Source organism: Gossypium arboreum, chromosome 2, assembly GCF_025698485.1.
Source record: "Gossypium arboreum isolate Shixiya-1 chromosome 2, ASM2569848v2, whole genome shotgun sequence".
Lineage (NCBI taxonomy): Eukaryota > Viridiplantae > Streptophyta > Magnoliopsida > Malvales > Malvaceae > Gossypium > Gossypium arboreum.
Window position 1 is genome coordinate 63123204 of NC_069071.1, and position 8494 is coordinate 63131697.

The 8494-nt window shown below is 34.2% G+C and overlaps 1 non-coding gene across 1 annotated transcript; it reads left to right on the forward strand.

Moving 5' to 3' along the window:
• The first annotated feature begins 7674 nt into the window (after positions 1–7674).
• LOC128289505 (small nucleolar RNA R71) lies at positions 7675–7781 on the forward strand. Its single transcript, XR_008279153.1, has one exon. It is a non-coding gene; the product is annotated as a small nucleolar RNA R71 (small nucleolar RNA).
• Positions 7782–8494: the final 713 nt, after the last annotated feature.

Consider the following 8494-nt stretch of genomic DNA (forward strand, 5'->3'; position numbering starts at 1 on the left):
GGTATCCTTTAGTATTCTAACTGGTTCAATGGGTGATTTAAATATTGTGTCATGAGTGAGAAAAGTTATGATTATGTTGCATGTGGAACAGGTATGTGTGCAAAACTCATGAGAAATGATTTCGATTTATGATGCACCTTTGGTAAGGATGCAAAAAAGAAAGTCATGCCCATGAGAATGATTTTGTGATAACCTTATGATTATGGGTCTATTCTTATGATGTATAAATATGTATTTTCGCCATGATGGTTGAAATGATTTGTAAAGGTGTTATAAACTTAGTTATCATTATTTTACACTAAAACAGTTTTGGACAGCAACAATAGTCTGACTTTGAAAATCCACCAAAAATTGTGGAAATCTAGTTAAAGGTTGAATAAAATATGAAATTAAAGCTTATTGAGTCTAGTTTCACATAGAAGAAACAATGTAAGCAAAAGAATTTCCTATTATGAAATATTTCAATTTTTATGAGACAGGGTTAAAGTGATTTCGGGTCCCCTTGTCTTAACATTGGAAAATCATTAAAATTCGTATGAAAATAATTATGGAATAGAATTCATATGAATAAATCCTTAGTAATTATATTTTTAAGATAAATAGACAGGAACATTATCTGAATCCTGTACTGTGAGTTAATTAATTTTTAGTAAAGAAAGGTCGAAGCTGTCAAATTGCAGAACAGGGTAACTTTGAAGAATAAATTGTGCTTATTGGCTAATCCATAAATTCTAAAAATTTTATGGTATAAATATATATGAGTCTAGTTTCAAATTCTTTTAGCGGGTCTTAATTTAGAATTCTTTAGCTCAAGTTATCAATAATTTAGTTACTATGACTCGCGTAGACAGCTTGGCTAGAATATGAATAAATAGTGGAATTATGTGCAATTGTGAGTGTGTTACCTTGAGAACATGTGAGAATATGGAAAAAAAAATGCCAATAAATATCTTATTATTTTCATATGGGTTTGCTAAGCTATATAGCATACCCCTTCCTTTTTCCTCATTTTATAGGATCACTAAGCTAGCTCAGGTTGGAGATCGTCGGAGATTCTATCACACTATCCAACTATTGAAGTGTATAAATTATTTCAAGCACTTTAAGTCTATGGCATGTATAGAGACTTATTCAATTGGGTATGTGTCATTTGATTTGGCTAAATGTATTGACTCGTAATGGGAATATGATTCATTTTCTATATGGCCATGTGATGTGGCTCATATTGGTTATTGGGTTGTAAACCTATTCATATATGCATGCATGTGCTAAAGGTTTCATATGGTGTGGTCATGTGTGTTTAGTATGATTGAATTTTGAATGTGCCCTAGATTACTTGATGATTTAAAAGTGACTAAATTGGCTTATGGATAGACCTTAGCATAAGTATGAAGTGTAAGAATGTGTTAACGATAATCATGGCATGAAGTTGATAAGTTTAAACTAGGCAAAGTACGGTGCCTTTTACATGAATAAATTGATATGAAATTTCCACGAAAAGTGCCATTGAAATTATGTTTAATTAAGTGCTAACGAGGGTGCCAAATGACTTGGAAAATAGCTATTTTTTGGGCCACATGGGCAGAAACACAGCCATGTGTCTCATCCATGTAGAGGACATGGTCTTGCACATGGGCGTGTGACTGGGCCGTGTGACCCTATTTCGTTGCTGAAGTCATAAATAGAGAGTTACACATGCTGAGGACATGGGGGTGTCTGTCCACACGGTCTAACCCACGCAGATGTGTGACTCTCCAAACAAGGAAAATTTCCTAAGGGTTGTAAAAGGTTTGTAAGTTCTCGATTTAGTCTTGAATCACCCCCGATATATGTTTTGGGCATCGTGTGCCCATATAAGGGACATAATGAACATGAAAGATTTTTTTTTATTTTGAACGAAATTTTATGACCCAGTTTTACATGTATGTGTATATTTTAGTCCGGTAATGCCTCGTACCCTGTCCCAGCGTTGGACTCGGGCAAGGGGTGTTACATCTAGAAAACATAGAAAAAGAAACTGAGTAAGCTTTAAAATTTAGTAAACCCGTATAATTTAGAATTAAACTTACCATTCAAACATAATCAAGGAAAAATTAAATATGCCAACAATTTAATTATCCAACACCTAATCACAAGTATCCATCACATGTTAGTCATTTGACAAATACACAAAATCATCCATTGGTACAATACTTTACATCATTCCAAAATTCACATATCATATATATATATAACACTAGTAACATTTATAATCCGTAACTTATCCGTATAAACAGCATATAGTCCCGTTGAACTTATTAGAACTTCAAAGGATACACAAGTGAACATCATCAATAATCAGTCAATTCATCATCATATATGCTCTTTTGAGCCACAAGCGAGCTAACGAACCTCTATAAAACATAGAAAAAGAAAATGAGTAAGCTTTAAAGCTTAGTAAGCCCGTATAATTCAGAATTAAACTTACCATTCAAACATAATCAAGGTAACATTAAATATGCCAACAATTTAATTATCCAACACCTAATCACAAGTATCCAACACATGTTAGTCATTTGCCAAATACATAAAATCATCCATTGATACAATACTTTACATCATTCCAAAATCCATATATCATATATATATAACACTAGTAACATTTAAAATTCGTAACTTATCCGTAACAGTATTTAGGCCGTTGAACTTATTAGAACTTCAAAGGATACAAGAGTGAATACCATCATTAACCTATCAATTCATCATCATATATGCTCTTTTGAGCCATGATCGGTAAGCTCCTCTTGAGCTGATGAACAGTAAGCTCTAACGAGATGAAACGGTAAGCTCCAATGAGCTGAAAACAGTAAGCTCTACCGAGCTGAATTGGTAAGCTCCAATGAGCTAAAATAGTAAGCTCTTACAAGTTGAATCGGTAAGCCCATATGAGCTGTGGTGAGTCTGCAAAAAATGCAGGAGCTCGACCAATACGGTAATCCCAGTAACATGACACTCGTATCCAATGAATTCAAATAGTTCAAATGGGGCTCAGTCACACATACAATATGTAACACCCCAAACCTGGCCCTGACATTATGACCGGACCCGACATGCCACATCGAAGCGTTCAAAACATTTTATATTGTTGATCCAGAAAAACTTACTTAGTGTTTTAAAAGATAATTTCATTATAGGTTAAAGTGAATGGAAGCTGTGCACTAGGTAGGAAACCGGAAAAGAGGTGGTGAGTCCATCAGACTGCTTAAGTACCAAGCTCCCTTCGGATCCAATCCTAGACATGCATACCGCCATTGCCACACCTTAACGTCATGGATATTTCTATGAAACCGATTTGATTAAGTTATTTTTAGGAAAAGTGATTAATTTTGGAAAATACTTTCATTGCGGAAGCTTTGCTTGTTGTCGTGTTATTTTGAAATCAATTGTTGTTTTTGAAAACGCGCCCTAAAGCTATCCAATTTCAACAGTTAAAATAAGTAATACCTATCTTAGTAATACATATTAAAACCATCAAAAATAATTAAGCACCTTATTACATTTAAAACCCAAAACTTCAAACGTAAATAAAAGGATGTCCATTCACCGTAAGAAAATCAAACTTTCGAGCGGGTGGCCACTCCGAATTCCCTCACGACTCCAAGCCCACTATGGTTGGGGATTACTGCGTGGATGAAAATAAAAGGGTGAGTTTGGGGAAACTCGATGTGTAAATTAACCCAACCATAGCCTATATCACTCAAACCACGAAATAGAATAAGTTGGCCTTAGCCCGAGCAGTATTTCGAATGAAGCCCATAGGCCCATAATGAGCGAGTAATGATATTACATGTTTATGTAGAAACCCAACCCAGATTCATCCATAACACCCCCGTACCAGCCTTACACCATGTGGGGAGACTACTCGACCCACCCAACCGCTACACACCACAGAAATCGCAGCGAGGCTGCCAGATATTGTGACAAAGTCACCAGATACAGATATTGTGGTAGAGCCACCAGAACAGATATATATGGCAGAGCCACCAGATTAGATAATTATGGCATAGCCACCAGGACGCTTCCTCTATAGTATAACCCAAGTCCCCATGCAATAGATATATAATCATGGCATACATCATACGTAATCGATCGTCATGCTTTTCACCAAAAGTAACCCTAGGCGATAATGGTAATTTTGCATACATAGGGTATTCAAGTAATTTAACTATTCTTAAGGTTTTCATACATAACATAGCCATTTACGTGCGATCGAAACACTTACGGTGTTTTCTTACCAATTTGGGCCGTTGGCCCATTATCCCGTTTTGGCCCATTAAGCCCAAAAATATCGAAATGCATGAACCACACACTCTGCAGGTCTTATCACTTTAATTTACCATATACATCAAACTATTAATCTCATGAGCATTCACACACTGCAAGATCTCAAAATACCGCTTTTCTAAGATTTCGACTTTTCGACTTATGCCGATCTAGTCTATAAGAGGGTGTTAGTTACACACTGCTTATGACGATATCTTTGAGATCCACACACTAATCGCCTACAATTGGATTACTAACACGTTAATCTAACTATTCAAATACGAACTACGATTAACCCCTTACAATATTCGCCAACCACACCTACGGATCGAGTAAGCTTATAAGAAATCAATAAGCAACTCATTAACAAATTTTTGTCGGTGTTTACCACATAATCATAATTTCACCGCAAGTCGTCTTCCGAGCAACAGTCACTAAATCATTTATAACTGGAACTACGAAACTAAAAATCAAGTGCCATTAATTTTCCCTGAAAATAGACTCATATATCTTCTATCCATAAAATTTTCAGAATTTTTTGTTTTGGCAATCAATACCAGATTTTTCTCAAGTTTCCCATGTTTCACTGTTTGACTAATCTGACCACTTTTCATTACGAATCAAATTTCTCATTGTACAGAATTCAAAATATGTTTTTGTTTATTGCATTTGAAACTAGACTCAATAAGATTTAATTACATAATTTATTCAGCTTCTAATTCATCTTCCACAATTTATGGTGATTTTCCAAAATCACGTTACTGCTGCTATCCCAAGCAGATTTATTACCAAATCACTCTTTCACACTTAACTTGCATGCATGTTATTTAAACATGTATATCACCAATCAATCATCACATATCTATGAGTTTACTTAAGTATAGTCTCCATTTCATCATTTTAAAGCACAACATGTTAGCCGATTTTTCCCCTTAGCATCTAAGGCACATGCATGCTCATTTGTTTGGCTCAACTTCACCTATCTTCCATATTTCATCAAAAGAACATGAAACAACAACCATTTCCTTCATTTTAATTCATGACTAAACGCTCACAACACAACTAAAAACCAAAATATGCTTCAAGAGTTAAGGTAGAATCAAGAAGAACTCATGAACCACAAAATAGAAGCAAGGTACCAAGAACTTACCTTCAATTTTCCTCCTCCTAGTGACCGAATACTCAAGAGCTTTCTCCTCTCCTTTCTCTTCTCTAACTTTCGGCTATGATGAACAAAGATGGACAAAACTTTGTTCTTTTCATCCTTTTGTTATTTTATTACCCAACATTTTATGACACAAAATAACCTATATTATTTGTGCCATACCTATGCCATAATGTCAATAAAAAAAATGCCCATAATGCTTATCATGCCCATCATGGAACATTTACCTAACCCATTATCAATTTTTTATCAATTTGTACCATAAATTATGGATATCAAGTGCACATATTATCTTCAACAACATGATGGCCTGCCACTTCTTGTAAAATGGGAGGTTTGACATGCAAATCCTCCTATTTTGCACTACTATTTATTTGGCCACTACAAATTAGCCTATAGCATTTTCAAACATTTTCACATAGGTCCTATTTCATAATTTCACTCACAAATGACAAAATCAAAGCATGAAATTTTGCCAACATTCACCCGAAAATTGGGGCGTTACACAATATAACAATAAGACATTCATACTTCAAATATCTCAATTATACACATTCTTTTCAAAAATCACAAGTATAGAAAAGTTCGATTCTAATTATACAAACTTACCTCGTAACCTCAAATAAAACTATCGGCTATTCGTCCACTTTTTGTTTTCCCCGATCTAATCTCGATCTCATCTTATCTTGATCTATATGATATCAAATTAACTCATTCAATTCAATTTAACCTAAAACATTTATTTTGGCTAAATTACAAATTTACCCCTAGACTTTTGACTACTTTGCAATTTAGTCCTTAACACGTAAAAATGCAAAATTGCACAATTAAGCCATAACCCATAGTAGCCGAATTTCCTATATGCTACTAGCAGCCCAAATATTTCATTATTTCATGCTTTTAACTACCACATTTTACATTTTCACAATTTAATCCCTATTTGACATTTTTATCAAAAATCACTTTATAAAACTTGTAAAACTATCATCAAGCTTCCATAATCTATCATTAAACATCAAAGAACTCAATTATTCAACAATGGCACATTTCAAAATCATGATCAAATTCAAAAATTAAGGTATGGGCTAGCTAGATTAAGCTATAACGAGCTCAAAAACGTAGAAATCATTAAAAACCAAGCTAAAAATAGACTTACATGATCAAGACACCATAGCTGAATGTACAAGCTCTCAAATGGTGTTTTTCAAGCCCTAATTTTTAGTGGTAATTCTTTTGGAAGATGAAGACTAATTTTTTTATCGTTTTAACTTAATTTATTATATAATTACCGTAATAACCTTTAATAAAACCTTAATAAAACACATAAGTCATGGATATAAATGTCCACTAACCTTAATATTGGTATAATAACATGATAAGGACTCTTGATTTACTAAACAATTTAAACACTTTCAACAATAGAATGCAACTTTAATGCGTTACGCGATTTAATCCTTTTTACTGAATTAAGCGTTTAAACGGTAAAATTTATTTACGAAACTTTCATATAATAATTCAATCATGCTATAGACCTTATTAAAATAATAAAATAAAATTTTGACTTCGGATTTGTGGTCCCGAAACCACTGTTCTTATTTGACCTAAAAACGGGTTGTTACAATGATGATGATGAAGTTAATGCCAAACCCTACTAGACATTCTGCCTCGGCATAAGATGATTATAACCAGGCGATGCACTATTGGCATTCTGCCTTGCAGAATTGTTAAAATGCCCTACACCTTGATTATTCAAACTAAATTTTGGATGTTGCTTCGACCCTAGATTATACGTATTAGAATAAAGGTTATTTTTTCGGTTGAAATTACTCATGTAACACATGGATGCCAGGTTTGATAGGCATTCATCAAACCTATGGTCTTCACCACAATAAACACCTGAAAGGTCGACTGATTTCATCTCCTGAACTGTAGTGGGCTTCTTCATTGTTTTGATCATATTAGCCAAAGAAGATACATGGCCTATTAACGAAGTGATTGCATCTATCTCCATGGTACCAGCAATTTTCTTGCCCGTCCCAACTCTTGTGGTAGGGTATTAATAATCATTGTTCGAAATCTTCTCTAGAATTTCATATGCTTTATTATAAGATTCATCCAACAAAGTACCGGTGGCAAAAGCGTCAACTACAATCCTCGTATGTGCATTCAGCTCATTATAGAATATCTCTATTTGAGTCCAAAGTTGAAATCCATGCATTAGACATTTCTGAATTAAGTCTTTAAATTGTTCTCAAGCTTCATATAGTGTTTCATGCTCCGATTTCCCAAAAGATGTGATGTCATTTCTAAGCTTGGTATTCATATTTTAGGGATTTTAGCGTGGCAAAAATCTTTAGCAAATATCATTCCATGATGCCAATGTCCCTGACGACAAAGCATTTAGCCACACTTTTGCGTGATCTCTTAAAGAATATTGAAATAGTTTAAAATGTAAAGCGTCTTCAGGAACACCCTGTTGTCTGAAGGAGTCATAGACCTCTAGAAAAAGTCTTAAATGTAGACTTGGATCTTCTATGTGTAATCCACTAAATTTTCCTACTATTTGTAACACTTAAAATATTACTGGTTTCAGCTCAAACTGCTGAGCCTATATTTATAGTCTGACTATCCCTCAGTTTTGGTCATCCAAAATTGGCCAACATGCTCTCCGATTGGTCCGTCTCGGTTATCTATCACCTTACATAATTGAGGATTAGCGTCTTGACCATTGAGATTATCATTAAGACCAGGTATCACCCTACGAACAAGAGGATTAATATATTGACCATTCAGATTATCATTGAGACCAAGATTATTCCCATTCCAAGCCATTTTTCTCAATTCTTTCCACCTTCTTTGTAAAGTTCTTTCAATCTCTGGGTCAAAATGATACTCTTTATTAGCAGGAATGCCTCTTCTCATATACTGATGCAAAACTTGTAGAAATTAAATTAAACTAAGTTAAAAAAAACTGATAGAATTAAGTAAAATAACAAAACTAAATTTCACCAAATTGACAATCCCCGA